Below are 15,553 nucleotides of genomic sequence, written 5' to 3' on the forward strand. Positions count from 1 at the left end.
TAATCCCAACTGGGTTGGACCAGTGCTTTTAAATCTTCCTGATATGACAGATTGTGTTGTGTGGTGTGGGTTCACTAGTGGGAGTCTATGCAATTTCAGACAGCTTGGCACTATGCTCTCTTTCTCTGTATTAACATATATTTAAGTATGCAGCCCAAATCCTGCTTTTAATGTCAGCTCAACTTAGAGCAAGTTAACTGAGTGAATAGAAGCAGCTTTTTTTGTAACTGTCTTAGAATTTGGCTTCATAATGCTAACACTGTTTTCCTCCAAAGTACTTATTATATTAGAAAACACTTTAAGTATGTCAGCCAGCCCAAAGGCTGCAGCTGCAGTCTGATAATAAATACAAGCTAATGAACAGAATTTCACTATCTGTAGCACATCTCTTTATTCCAATAGAACATAAACACATATCAAATATGGCATAGATCTCATTTTCTACACCAAGTGCTCCAATTTATTGGCTTCCTGAAGAGCTAGCAAAAATTCTCCAAGACCACAGGGAACTTCTGCTGCTTTGGAAGCATCTTGGAAAACACTAATGTGAGTAGTAGAATTCCACAAAAAATTGATAAAATTGCTGTTTAAGTGAATAAGTAGCACCATAACATCCTTTAGGAGAAGTGGTTTTAGTGTTCAATTATGAAGGACTTTTAATGGTCTTTGGGATGTTGCCCTTAATGGAGAATGAGCATTTCACTTCTCATAAAAGGACACTTCTGAAAGCAAAAGCATCCTTGGTGTTTCTGAAAGTCAGTTGTCAGAAACAGAAAGTAAATAAATGTAGTTGCCAAGAGCCAGGCTTAGTGACCTTTAATATTCCACGTTTTAGAATAATTAGATTTATAATAATTGTTTTGGTCTTGGCTAATATTATTACGTGGTTCAAAAGTACTTGCACAACATGTCAACAGACAATTCTTTCAGCAATAAAATATTACAGCGAAGTTATTAAATCTGTCCAACTTGCTGAATAATATAATTAAAAATATCATATGGTGTTCCACCAGGTCTGATTGTCACCCAAATTTTGAATTCACAGTTTGATTGTATCATTTTTGCTACTGCAGCTGTATGTCTGGCTTGACAAAACAGTGACAATCCAAGGCTTAAATTGTACATTCTTTAAGGACTCGAGCTGCTCTTATGTGTGTAAAATACTAAGGAGCAAAAATACTTTGTACACTACATTCTGCTCTTGGGAAAGTCTTCATGAAAGTTTTGCTGTTCTCCCCCTTCATTCAAAACCTTTGCTGTGACACTGACACTGTGTTTGAAGGTGTCTTTCAAACAGGGATGAGTGCTTGTGTGTTGCCAAAAATGAGCTGCAGCTGAGCCCAAAGCTGTTCTGACTGTGGCTCTGGGATGGACTTGTTGATTAGTGATAAGTAATCCTCCGAGGCTTCTGTGGTGCAGACAGCTATGTGTATTTCTCTGTACAGTGCTAGAAAATTTGCTTGTGTTTCCTATGGGATATTGGAGGTTCAGCTGCAGTCTAACTTGTGGCACACTGACTTCAGCTTCACTGGCTGCACTGCTGCCAGGATCCCTGGAGAAGGAGCCTGTGCTGACTCAGAGGGGCAGTGGCTGTGCTCTGTTTCTCCTTGTGAGCACAGAGTGGGCCAAAGCACCTCTCAGCTTGCTACTGTGTCTATACTCCTGCTAAACCCTGGAGCTAGTAGCCTGCAATGCATCTGAATCAGCTGAAAAGCTAAAATTGGAAGGCTTCCAAAGATCAACAGAAACATCCTATTTCTGCTTCCCCTTCTTCATCCCCAAAGACTTTTCAGGTGTTATTTGAGGCAGAGGAGCTCATGAGCTCATTGTCTCTCAATGTCTGCTCTTTGCCTCCTGCAGGTTGACTCTCACAATTTCCCAGTGCAAGGGAACCCCTGTGGTTTCCTCCCCTGAAAATAGCGTGTGTGAATGTTAAAGAATTGAATGGCAAACAGAAATTACAGCTAATAGCTCTTGTATTTGATAGAGCATAGTCCAGTGAACTGTTCATGTTTCTCAGAAGTCCTGAAAGATGTAAGGCCGAGAATGTATAACTATTCTAGGAATGGATATCAATGAAGTGAAGCAGAGTGCCCAAAGACATCATGGCCATATCCTTCTCAGGATATCATTCTTGGGTGATGCTCACGTAGAGGGTACTGCACCTTACCTGGCCTCTGTCTTCACCTTAGTCTGTGTGATCCAATTGCCCAGAGAACAAATAGCAGCTCTAAGTTCATTGCTAAAGAAATACTGTAGAGAGAACCACTCAAAACAGCTCATAGGAAAGTATGGCCACTGCATTCCTTAACCATGTCTCTGGTCTCAATGCAATCTTGACTGCTGGTGCATACCAAAACGAATTTGAGTCTCATTCATCACTTCCTATTTGTCTTAAAGTGAATGCTGTAGATGGGATCCGATTACCATGGCACAAAACCCTTTTGTGTTATTTTGCAGTGACACAGTTTTGCACCAAGATTTTATGGATCCTGTTTTCCCAAGAGCAGCCTGTGGCAGCTGGGATTTTAAAAGCTTTAGGATGCTTTCCAGCACAAATGGCATGTTCCTCAGCAGCCCTGCAGCTCCCATAATCTAGGGAGCAGTGGGAAACCAGAGGCAGCTGTGGAAAAGCCCCTCCTCAGCTGAGACAGCAGGGCATGCCCTGATAGTGGGGAGAGGTGGCAGAGCTAATTCCTCTGTGCTTCTTGTTCTTCAACCAAGGTGGCTGAAGAAATGTTAGTAGAGAGTTTAGAAGATACTTTTCACTATTTTTCTGTACATCCAACTTCTTGTAACTTGGTCATTTGACTATTTACAGATCAGTTTTGGGAAATAAGTGCCCAGATTGTTTCTTAGACTGGCTTCATTCCCTGTTCATCATGTGTAGTGTATAGTTGGTCATGGAAATCATAGGCTGTTAAAATTGCTTGATAAAATTGTTTTCCGAGAAGAATAATGATAGATTGGTTTGAGTTGGAAAAGACCTAAAAGATAATCTCATTCCAACCCCCCCTGCTATGGGCAGAGACACCTCCCACTAGTCCAGATTACACAGAGCCCCATCCTACCTGGCCCTGAACACTTCCAGGGATGGGGCATCCACAGTTCCTGAGGGCAGCCCATGACAGGGTTTCACCACCCTCATAGTAAAGAATCTAATCTAGACCTACCATTTTCCAGTTTAAGGCCATTATCCCTTATTCTCTCCTTGTGAAAATCCTGCTCCAATATTTTTGCAGGTCCCCTTTATGTACTTTAAGCTGCTATAAGATGTCCCCAGAGCTTATCTTCTCCAGCCTGAGCAACCCCAGCTCTCTCACCCTGTCTTCATAGGAGAGGAGCTCCAACCCTCTGAGCATTTTTATGGGCTCCTCTGGACTTGCTTCAGTAGATCCACATCCCCCTTATGCCAGGGATCTTGGGGCTGGGTGCAACACTCAAGGTGGGGTCACACTGTGGGTGTGACTGCCCAGCCAATTCCTTACCCACCACCAGTAATCCATCCACCACATCTGTGTCTCCAGTTTGGAGACAAGGATGTTGTGCAGAACAATGTCAAATGCTCTGCACACATCTAGGTAGATGATGTCAGTTGCTCTTCCCTTACTCACCAACACCTAAATGAACACCAAGTAACAAACAATGAATAGCCATAAATGCTCTTATTTTTGCATGAATGGTCTTTCCAGCATTCTAATATTAGTATTTGTATGAAGGAGAGTAATTCCCACAATATTGTGAAAACAAACTTTTGAACAGATAATTGTGTGTTGAATATGATGAGAATATTTAAACATCTGGTATTTGACTGAATATAAAGTAAAAACACGCACTTGCTTTTATGATTTCATCAGGGAGAACTCAGGGGATGATTTTCAAAGGCACTGAAGACAGAAGAACCAGCTGAGACTCTGAAGTTTTATGATGGGGAGCTGTGCTTGAGGAACATGAATTCCAGTGTGTTTTTGTACTGAATTGGAACAAAAAGTGCGATTTCAACATTTTCCACTCAAAGGAAAATGAGAAAACTAAGTTCAGGAAAATGGGAAAATGTGGTTTGTTTTCCTAAATTAAAGAAGTGTCTTAACTTTTGACTCCTGGCTCTCCCCTGCTTCCTTGGGGCACTCTGGGAAGCTCCCAGCCTTTTGGGAGCAGCTCAGCAATCTCCCTGGAGTGCCAAGGGTAGCTCAGGTCTTGTGTGGAGCCATGGTGGCTGTCAGGCTCCAAAATGATGGCAGGAAATCAGGAAGCTGTGAACATGTCAGCGGTGGTTTGGGGGTTTCCAAGCAGTGTCCTGCTGGTTTGCTCTGGCTGTCATTGTGGCAAGGTTGTTGTCCAGGGCAGGGTCTGGGAAGGTGGGTTTGCAGCAGTGAATCAGGCTCAGTGGAAGCAAACACAGCTGTGCTTCCAACAGGGATCTGCCTGTCTTGGGAAGATGTCACAACCTTTCTGTGAGGTGTTCATACACCCCTCTTCCACATAAGCTGTCTCACCAAAAAATTTACCAAGTGCAAAGACAATGAGATTTGGATACCAAATTGTTACAGAGTTTTGGAAATTTTCTCTTGATGTTAATAACAACTCTATTAAAATCATTTCAGGTAAGCAGCTTTCCCCTCCTTGCCCCATTAGCTGACTGGGAAGTGAAGCAATTTGGCTTGATGCAGTTTGTGGTTTTGCTTTGTAGATTATCTGTTCTCACTCTCACTAATGTACCCCAAAACTTTAAGATATTATAGCTTTTACTTGTGAAAAAATTTGGAAAATTATTTTTAAAAAGCTATGCCAGTTTGCACCAAAATGGTGTCTGTTTTTTGAGGATAAATACAGCTTTGTGAAGTGTTGGCAGTGTTAAAGGGTAACTAAAGGAAGCATGATAGGCATAATTTGGATAACCTGTAATCTAATTTATTTTTTCAAATGAATAGGGAAAATTAATTTATGCTGTTGGGTGACATTGGGAACCAACCTGTCTATTGGGCAACGGTGTAAAAAGTAGCAATCCAGGCTCCTGTATTGAAACAGGGAAGAGGTATCCATTATAGAAAAATTACAAGGGCATGTAAGGGTTAAGCTGAAGAATGTACCAGCACAGTTCAGTAGAAAAAGGAGTCCAGAAAAGGGAAAGCTACTGACATTTATTTATTTCTTTCAAGTATTTTACCTTGAAAACTAGAGCTATTTTTCATTTTTATTTTCTCATAAAATAGGCCAAGCATTCAATGGAGAAGGAGAGTTGGTGGACTTGTTGTTTTAATAATGAACATATGCCTGCATGTGTGTGATTTCTTTTTTATGCTTTATAATTGGCATAAACTCCTCATGTGACAAGTCTTCAACTTTAACTACTGAACTTGTGCAGACATCAAAAGTCATTGTGGAATTTCAGACCTTTGATGTTTGTTTTAACAGCAGAGCTGATGGCTGAGAAGGAGTAGCTACCTGGAACAAACAGATTTTCTAGGTCTTGTCACACACAACTTATTTTCTCCCCATTTCTGACATTTTTTGAAGTTGCACAAATATTCATGGTGCCTAGTTGTATGTACTTCTGTGTTTCTGATGTTTTGACCTAGGGAAAAAGAAATCTGATATTAAAACAAGCCAGTCCCACCCTCCCTCCCCAAGATTTTACAATATTGTGTAGTTACTTTTCTGTAGGTTCTTATGAATGTGTATTCACTTGCTTTCACCAATATTAAGCCCAGCCCTTCCCTGCAAAAAAGAAACCCAAACCTAAACCAAAATCCAAACCCAACAAACAAACTGTATTTATTATCGGAAGTCTTGCAGACAGGTTTTGTCTCACTTTTTCTTCTCATTATATCTCAGTACTCCTGACTGCTATTTTAGTGCAAGTGCAAGCAGATTCTACCACCTAAGAGCCTCCAATTTATGTGGCATTAACTACACAGCTCTGTAGTGTGCATAAACTGTTCTTGAGTAGCACTGTTTGGGAAGAGGAACTACAGATGTCAGTGGAGGTGAAATTGCAAGAAGGAGGAAAAAAGTAATGGGCAAAGAATAAGTGTGAAAGATAAAAGGAGAACAAGAGAGGCAAGAAAAGGAAAAGAATGGGAGAGAAGGAGCCAGAGGTACAGAGCTGTGCTTTTTGTCCTTGTTTAGGCTGCTGTTTATGTTGCTCTGGAAAACAGTGATGTATTGGGTGAATCCAGCTGCTTTTGTATAGCACAGACTACAAACAGAAATTCTGCTGAGTTCAGACAACCCTTTTGAGAAACAGAATGAAGGAATAAAAGACAGCTTCCTGTTAGTTTAGAATCTACTTCATAGGATGATCTCCTTCCACACTGTCCCCCTTGAGTGGGTTTGCTGCAAAGGCCAACCCAGCACTGCACACAAGACCCCAGTACCCCGGGGGATCTGGAATCTGGGCTGTGTATGAGCCTTCTGAAGCATGTCCAGCCCTCCTGTCAGAAAGCAGGATGCCTGTGACCCTGTGCTGGTCTGCTCTGTGCCTGCAGTCTGCTGACCAGGCCATGAACTTTCCCTGCTCATGACTGCAGGCATGTCTGCTCAGTTCCTTTCCCTTACCTCTGCACAGGCTTGGATTGTTTCTGTCAAATACAGCACTAAGCACCTTAGGAGATTTCTGTGCTTGTGCGTATTTAAGTAAGAGGATTAAAAACAATAGTTCAGTGTCTGGGACACTCCCAAAACAGTGTCCTCATTTGGCTTCTTGCTGAGGTGTGAATACTTTTTTGATGATGGAAAGTAATTTCCATCAGTGTTTCTAAGAGGTTTTCAGGCTGAGACACGATTGTCAGACTTTTCTGGAATATGAGGACATGTTCCTGCAGCTTAATATATGAGCACCATGCACATACAGGTTCATTTCTGTAGCAAGTAGCCATCACTGCAGAGTGCCTTGAAGGGTTTTTTTTTTTTCCAAGAAGCATCTGCAGTCTGCTGGGTTCAACTGACTGCTGGTACTTGTGTTTGGCTTTAATAGATCTATAAGGGCATGAACCTTCCTGTGTGTCCAGCAGCAACTGCTGATGATCATTCTATCTGCAGAGACTACTGAGCAGCACTTAATGGAGCTGATGTAAATTTTCTGCTGTAGATAGATAGAGCCCTGACTTCATAGCTGTTACAGTGATGTGTCTGTATCAGCAGTGTGATGGTATGAAGAGACTCCCCTGCAAGCAGCCCACGTCTTTCCATGAAGAACTAACAAATGCAGATATGTAGCTCTTCATGAGAGACACAGAAACATGTGAACAGCATCTACCTCACCAGTTTCAGAAAAAATGGTTTATTCTTTGCTTAGCTCATCCCCTGAGTATCATAGACCCATGAAGCCTTCTGTCTGAATCCAAGTTATTCTCTGGAACAAGAGGCAGCATTTTCAATTGACTGGACAATAAACTCAGCAATACAGATGTTTTAGACAATATGTAGCTCCCTAAGGACAAAACTCCACAGAAGAATTAAAAAAGGTCTGTAACCACCATGTAGGGGTTAGGATCAGCTTCAAGTGGGGTTTTCTTCAAAGAGCCACCCTAGAACAGGTGGCACATCCCAGCTAACACAACCCAGAGCAATGATTTGTGGTCACCTGTAATAACCAGGTATCAACTGGGATTAGCCTTTCAGGTGAAAAAACCTTTAGCAGAGATTGAATCAAAGCTTTTGGGACCACAGCAGGATGCTTTGCCTCTCTGTCACAGAGCATGATGTCTCTAATTTAGTCTGAGTGGTGGGTGGAAATGCTTGCACAGCAGCTTCGGGAGAAGGAGGTGGAAGAGACACAACAAATCCTTAAGCCTGGTGGTAAAGATGCCTGCTTGCCAGGAAAAATAGATGGGTGCGAATTCTTTTTGGGATAAGATGCAAATTGGCTCAGGTGGAGTAAGTGTGACATAGTGGCTAGGTCACTTCTGGTTTGTTGGGGATTGTGTCACAAGGTCAGGGCCTAAGTTTCCATTAGCTTGAAGGGAATGCATCCATTTGAACACATTTAAGTTTCTAGACCAAAAAATGCAATTTTCCAATCTCCATGCTAGTTCCAGGGCATCAGGGAGGTGCATGACTCTTTTCTGTCTGATGTTCAGAAGCATCTCTGACACTCACTGCTCTGCTGTGCCACCACATTGAGCTCTGCTGCTGCCAGGTACCAGAAACTTGTCTGGTGCTTCCACTTTGACAGAAGCAAAATACTGGTGATGTGCAAGAGCCCAGCTCAGCTGCCTGCTAAAAATCCAGCAAACTGAAGGCTCTGCACAAATCACAGTGCATCTGTAAATCCCCCCCTGCAATCAGTTACCCCTCTAATTGCAATGCATCCTCATTGCACACATGTGAGGGGGAACAAACTGCACAGCTGCTGCAAGCTCCAGAGGCAAGAGAGGAAAGTGGTAGTAAGGAGATCACCTGTTTAGTTTTACCCATGTAAATCTGTGCTGGATGGAGGCCTTGCCCTGTGCTGCAAACTGTGAAATTGGATCCCAAGAGGGTTCAAAGTGTGTTGGCTCAGCTGCTCTGTCCAGCAGGGTCAAACCTATTTTGGTACAGGGAGGTTGAGGATCAGCAGTCTCTTTCCTCCCTTCTTTTCAGAACTCTCCTGCTTCATACTCCTTAGGTCAGAGAGAAATAATGACTCTCCTCCAGATATTTTGTGTACTTATATAGGAAGAGGGAGATCTGTTGCTCCAAAATAAATACGAGCATTTTTTGCACAAAAATGCAGAAAATTATTTGCAGAATACAAAAAAAGCACCATTTAAACCATTAATTGAAATGTGGAGATTCCACCAAACTAGAGGCTGCTTACCCTAGTGTGCTCCTTGCATCTCTTGAGACATAGAGAGGCTGTGATATTGTACTGGTTTCCTTTTCTGGGAATAATACGGCTTTGTGACCATCCACAATGGTGCAAGTACTACCCCAGTCAGCTAAGTCATTATTCATAAAATGTACCTAAAGTAGGCCTTCCATTTTATTGGCTTTAAAGGGCAGAATTTGAGCTCCTGAACTTTTTCACAAAGAGTAATTAATACTTTTACCTGCTGTTCAGTTCTTTTATGGACTAAATAAACAGCTGGTTTAAATCATCACTATTCTGTTAAGCCTGGCAGAATGATGCCAGTGTAAACCATTGAACAACTTGGCCCCATTTGACTTTTTCATGTATTCAAAAAAATTTTATTACACTTGCTGAAAAATAAATTAACAAGAAGCATAGTGCATATCCTCGAGGAGTCTACCCATAACAAATCAGGTTCCTAAACAAGTGAGATGTGGAGCAGAACAGAAAATTTTGCAGGAAACAGATTTTACTCCAAACTGACAACTGCTCATATGGCAAACTGTAGAAAATATCATTACAAAAAATATATACCAGGTGTATGGATCCTTTAGCAAGTAGGAGACAGTACTCTTGATGGAATAATATGAACATGCTCATTACACAGCACAGGAAATAATTTAGATTTGCTAAGATCCTTTCTGCAGGAAAAAAATCACCAAAAGAAATGTACGCATATAGAATGTTACCTCAGCAGGAATGATAAATTCTAGAACTAGAATCTAGAATTTCAGCTGCTAAAGACATTGCTTTGCTTGTGGCAAGGAATTCCTTTCCAGCCAGCCAAAGGCAGCAACAGCTGTGCATGGCAAGAGGGAAGCTTGTACTGTGGGGTACAATCCACTTTAGTACCCAGGCCATGAATGTCCGTGGTCCCAGACACTCCAGACCCATTGTAACATTATGTGCTTACTGTAACTGGCTTATTTAAAAAACATTCACTCTAAGTAAAAATAACACCTTGCTAAAACAGACTGATTGCTTTCATATTCCTGATCTTTCATATTTCACTTATCTGAATCTCAAAAAGCTTGTGCCTTCCTTTGTAGATAATGTTTATTTACCTTTAGCACAGTGTACAGTGCAGCCAGTAATCCGTATCTTCAGTGCTGCAATTAATGGATCATGACAGAAGGGGTTTTCAGTGAGTTAGGATTCAGCCAATATCATCATAATCCTTTCTTTCTTAAGCACTTAGGGTTTTGAGTCTTGAAGTTGTATTTGAATGTGTGTAAGCAAATAAAGATGGAGGAGAAGTTACACGTCTTTAATTTTTACATCAGTAAATGGATGGGACTTATAAGTTGAATACAACAGTGAGCATGTAACTGTTGTGCTTAAATAGTTAGAAAGCAATTTACACTACTGAAACAATCTCAAGTATGCCAGCCTTCATATTTATCACTCTCTCTCCATCTCTCTTCTTCCATGCAAGTAAAAGCTTATCTGCCAGTGATATTAGTGATGGTACTTTTCTTTACAAGACAAAGACTTAAAGTTGTGATAGAAATACACAAATATCACAGTTCATGCATTTATCAAAGGAGGATCCTCATCATCACATACTATTGATAGAGTGCACACTATCTCCTACATGTTTATCACAAGACTGTTAATTTGAACAGAAAAGTGACCTGCACTATTTCATTGATGTCTGTTGATCATTGCCATGTGCCCAGTTTCTCATTTTAATGGTGTTTAAGGTGTAAATCACACCCTCTAAACAGGTATGCAGGTATTATTTCAGTGTGATCTCATTTCAGAAGTGTGGTGATTTTGAAGGCCATGGCTTTCCAGAAAGCCAACTCTTTAAGCTTTTTATATTTTTGAATGTCTGTTTTTACTAATGAAAATTTCTTTGATTAAGTTTGACTTTATTCGCCATCCTCCTCCCTCTGTAAACACAGAAAAGGTGACAGTAATTTATTTTCTATGATAATTTGAGACATAGTAGCTCATTGCACCAGCTGTTCTAGTGCAGCTGTAGAAAATCCCAATATCTTTTATCTTTCTGCTTCCTAACTTTGGATCCCCTTTGATCTATAGAAGCTTCTGGGGCAAATGGGTGAGGTTAGGCTATAAACTGTTTCCCACATTTGTACGTGTGGGTGCTGATGAACTAAAGACCACCAAAGCTTTCTGTGTTTATGCAGCATAGATGCAAACATGTCATCATTCCTTGCCTTGGTTCCAATTCTCAGATTTATTTCTGAATGGCTTCTGCATGAGCTTTTCTGTCACGTATTTCAGTTTCACAGATTACCGGCACCATCGGAGCAAATCATCTGAGCACTGAATGTGTAAGCAAAACTGAGATAGCCAACACTTGTATAAAGGAAAATACATTTAAAAAAAATAAAAATGAACAAATCCCTAAGCAAAACTATTGAGTTGATAGCCTCGAAGAAAAAAAGGCACAAATCTAAAATAGTTGTGAATTTGCAATGTAGGAATGGCACCAATCCAGAAATATATTGGGATATTTTGGTACAGGAGTTTTTAGTGCTGTCATTTCAAATATTTGCTTTGTTTCACAGTGCTGTGTTTTTATTGGCATTAATGAAACTCTGAATATTCTGAGTTTGTGATGTGATCAAAACCCCACGCCCCTGGTTTTGAGGTGAATATTCCTATGCCTATGTTGTCAGGAATGAGCTGAGAAGCCTGACACGAATGGGGTGAGAATTTCAAAGCAGGTGAATCAAGACACTTTGTCATCTGATTTCCTAGAGAAATATGGCTTGCATGATTGTACTTTGGTTAATTTCAGTTTCACAGGTATGAGTTATCAGAAAGACATTATTCTCTCAAAATTTTGGGTAATAAATGAGAGGAGTATATATAAAGGAAATCCCATAATTCTGTTCTGTATGTTTTCTACCAATGCAGAAGGCTACATGCTGAGTTCATATGTTATTTGGCATTGGTGTCTACATGGAAGGAGTACTTTATAAATGCCCCAAACTCTGAAAAATCTTCCAGAGTTTGTAGGAGCCTGATTTTAGTAGTTATGATGTCACGGTACTGTTTGCTTTTTCTCTTTGTCCCTCATTTGTGGAGAGTGTCCACTGAGTAGATATCAGTCTCAAACAGGGCCAACCTGTCAAGAGAAACCATCATGGTATAACTTGTTTTGTTAATCAACTCAGCAGGTGTGAGGCATGATAAATGGCACATTGGCTAGTATCAGCTGACCAAATTTCAACCAGGTCTTCTAGCTATCATCCTTCCTTGCAGTCTGCTCTGGGGGTAGAAATTCTAAACACAATTGCTGGCCTCAGCTATAGGATTTTTGTTCTTATTTTTAAAATGCTATCGATCCATAATGTCTGTAACAGTCACTGGGGCCATTGAAGAAGCCATGGAGTTCTAGAATTGTTTCTGTTGGAAAAGACCTCTAAGATAATAGAGTCTAACATGCACTGTTTGTGGATTTAATGTATATTTCTTTTGATAAGGATTTCTATTTTCTATACCCTTTTTAGCCAAAGTGTTGTCTCTTTTTTTGCAGGCCAGTGATTGTCTTAGATACTGGTTGGACAGACAGGTGATGATACAATTACTTACAATTAAAAGACAAGATCTAATTTCATTATGCAATTCAGCTACTTGTCTTTTCTTAATTAATTGTATTTCAGGGTAGACACACTATAAACTAATCAGTCTATTGTCACATGCCTGCTAATTTTGTAATTAATTATTATTGTTAGAGTTGAGTGAATAATTTCTGAAAAATAACTTACTTGATGACTTTTGCCTTTTTTCTATTCATTAATCTTGTACAAACATAACAATTTTCTGGAATTGGATTGTTATTTTACTGTTATTCACTGCGTTATTCTTCACCAGTACCCAACACACAGTTCATCACAACCTTTAAAGACTGAAATAAGTTTCATTTTGACAAGGATCAAATGCACAGGTTGCTTATCAACCCCCTTTTGTAATAGTATATTCCTTGCAGTTCTGGTTTTGATGTTGTTGTGTGGGTTTTTTTCAGGTTTTTTTAATGGATATAATTGCTAAGCTGACGTTTACTTTGTATCAGTATTCTTCCAACATTTAATTATTGTTCTTTTTTTTATTGGGAACATTCTTGCCTGCTAAGTTGTTTGGTAGCACATCAAAAGGTGAAAGACAAATGAAGCAAGAAGCTGGAGAGGTTTGTTTTGGAAGACTGTAAGATCTGCAGTTTTGCTGCTGGTACTATTCCTTATTAAACAGTTTGTGGAAGCAGTCAATGCAAATCCAGCTCTGCTATATCCAACATGAATGGTATCTCTGCACCCAACCAGTGTTTGATGATTTGAGGAGTTTTTGTAGGTTGCCTCAGTACTACCTCCATTATGGCAGTAATGGTGTGTTGTAGACAAGTCCTTTTGTTTAGCTGTGCTTTTCTACTGTCAGTTCATCCCTCTGTAATTTCTGCTCTGCTTTCTTGGCAGAGTAAAATAACTGGTAAGCTGGGCCCCACTCAGGCCAGGTTTGCATTCTGTGTTTGACTTGGGCCTGAATCAATGTTTATGTCGCCATTTACCAACCATCCACACTGTTAAATAAACAGTGCCATTGACCTCAGCCGGGGCAGTGACACTGAGGTTTCTCTTCTGAGAAGCAGAGATCCAGCTTTCCTGGACTTGAGGTGTGCTCAGATGCTTTGATGCAATGTCAACACAGGAGTCTGTGCTAATAACAGAAAGCAGCAGCTGAGAGTGGCACAGCCCAGCTCCCCAGTGCCTCTCAGCTCCAGGGCAGTGGAAGGAAAGCACTCCCTGTGCCCTGCCATGGGCCACAGGGCTTTGGGCTGCCTCATCCTGAGGAGCACTCATGCTCTTGGGCTCCAAACTCAGCAGACAAATGGCTTAAGAAGTTTCCCTTCTCTGCCTCTGGGCTCCCAGTTACCTTCTCTCAGCAGGATGGTGTGCTGGTTGTGTGCTAGTTTGGACTCTAGCAGCAGTCAGGAGACTGGCCAGGCCAAAACCCCTGAGCACAGACTTCAGGCCAAATGCACAATGTAGACAGGTCCTAAGAAATGGGGATGAAACTGTGAGCCTGGAATTCACTGGCAGAACCTGCAGAGTCATTCTAGCCCCTTGTGTGCAATAACTCATTTTGGACAAAGCTGCTGCTCCGTTGGACTGTGTGTGTTGTCCAGTGTGACATTCCTGGTGAGGCCCCAGTCAGCCCCTGGGCTCTGTTGCCATAGCTCTGTTTTACTGCTGTTTGGTGTTCCTAGCTCGATAACCTTCTGAGGTTCCCATTACTTCACACTCTCAGTGGGTGCCTAGAATCCAGTTCAATGGTTTCCCATCTTTTTTGGTATGTGCTTCCAGCCCCTGAGCTCTCCTGCTGCCTTGTCAGATAACACTCCACCTCAGCAGGTCCCCTGAGGCTCCACAGTTTCCAGGCTACCTATGGTTTGTTTTTCTTGGTCTCCTCATTCCCAGGCAGCAGAACTATTATGGACTTGTCTCATGGAAGAGACTAAACCAGTTAAATTTTGCTTTTCTTATATCTAATGAACTTTTCAGGGGTGAAATCAGATTGTTGTGTTAGGGCACAGAGTTTCTTGCAAATGTCTTCAGCAACCATCCAGTGGCAACAAATGTGTTCACTACTGTGTTTTACAATTTATTTTGGAGAATGAAGTTTTTTTTTCTGACAAAATGGCTGTTGTTTCCAGCAAGGAGCATCCAACACAACTGCTTTGGATGTAGCTAGGAAAGGCATGAAATGAGGAGCCTCTGCTCCCTCCTGATGTGGAACTGAGTATCACAGCAACTCTGCATGAGCATTAGGGTAGGTTTGGATAAACATGACAGGGATCTGAAAATTTTTTAGATGGAAGACTGCAGGTGAAACCCTTGTTTCTATGGCTCTAATTTAGCTAGGTATTGCTAAACTAGAGCCCTTTATATGTGTTCTTTCTTTAATTCTTTCTTTGTTATGATAGGAGAGTGCTTCTTCAATATTGTGAAATAAAGGCTTCCCTCTCAGAGGCACAAGGCCAGATGTTTCCTCCTGTGTTTCACCTCCCAGCTGTCCATGTTCTATCCTGTGCCTCCAATCAGTCCCTCTCTTGCTTCAGGGTCCTTCCTGCAGCTACTACTGACAGCTTGGTACTTTCCCTCAAAGATTCTCAGCATTTTTCATCTCTTTGTATTGGACAGCAGCACGTAGGTTTTGACTGGATTTGATGTTGTTTTATACCCCTCCATACAGTTTTTCCAAGTGCAATGATAGCTTCTGGGACTAAATATTAGGAGTATTTTGCTTTGTGAGTAGCTGGTAGTAGTAACACTTCTCACTAATAGTCCAGAGTAAAGCAGTAACAAACCAGTCAGAATTATCATTTAGGTTCATCATAAACAATTAGTCTTATTCTGCTTTAAAAATATTTTTCTGAAACTCAGGTTTGACTCTTTTATTTTTGTGTTATGCTATAATAAGTTTTTCAAATACTTCAATGGAAAGTTGCCTTAGACTTGAGCCAAATTACAGTCTGGATAGAACACAAATGCAGATTTACAGTTTGTAAATCAAGATAATGGATGTGGGATAGTATGGTGTCACATTTTAGAAATTAATTAATATTTATAACCCATACCTATTTTGGTATTATTTGTAAGTTTTATGGAACTACAGGACATTTCTGTTTGGTTTCTGGCCTGGAAATATTTCTGGGTTAACTTGAAACATTTAATTTGTCATGAAACTAAA

The 15,553-nt window shown here is 40.8% G+C and overlaps 1 long non-coding RNA gene across 2 annotated transcripts in view; it reads left to right on the plus strand.

The window, feature by feature from the left end:
- LOC306806239 overlaps positions 1–14,987 on the plus strand; it is a 63,652-nt gene extending 48,665 nt beyond the window's left edge. For both annotated transcript variants that reach the window (XR_013775429.1, XR_013775430.1), the window contains exon 3: positions 14,787–14,987. This is a non-coding gene — a long non-coding RNA (uncharacterized lncRNA). The remainder of the gene's footprint in view (positions 1–14,786) is intronic.
- Positions 14,988–15,553: the final 566 nt, after the last annotated feature.

Source organism: Erithacus rubecula, assembly GCF_903797595.1.
Source record: "Erithacus rubecula genome assembly, chromosome: 11".
Taxonomy (NCBI): Eukaryota; Metazoa; Chordata; class Aves; order Passeriformes; family Muscicapidae; genus Erithacus; species Erithacus rubecula.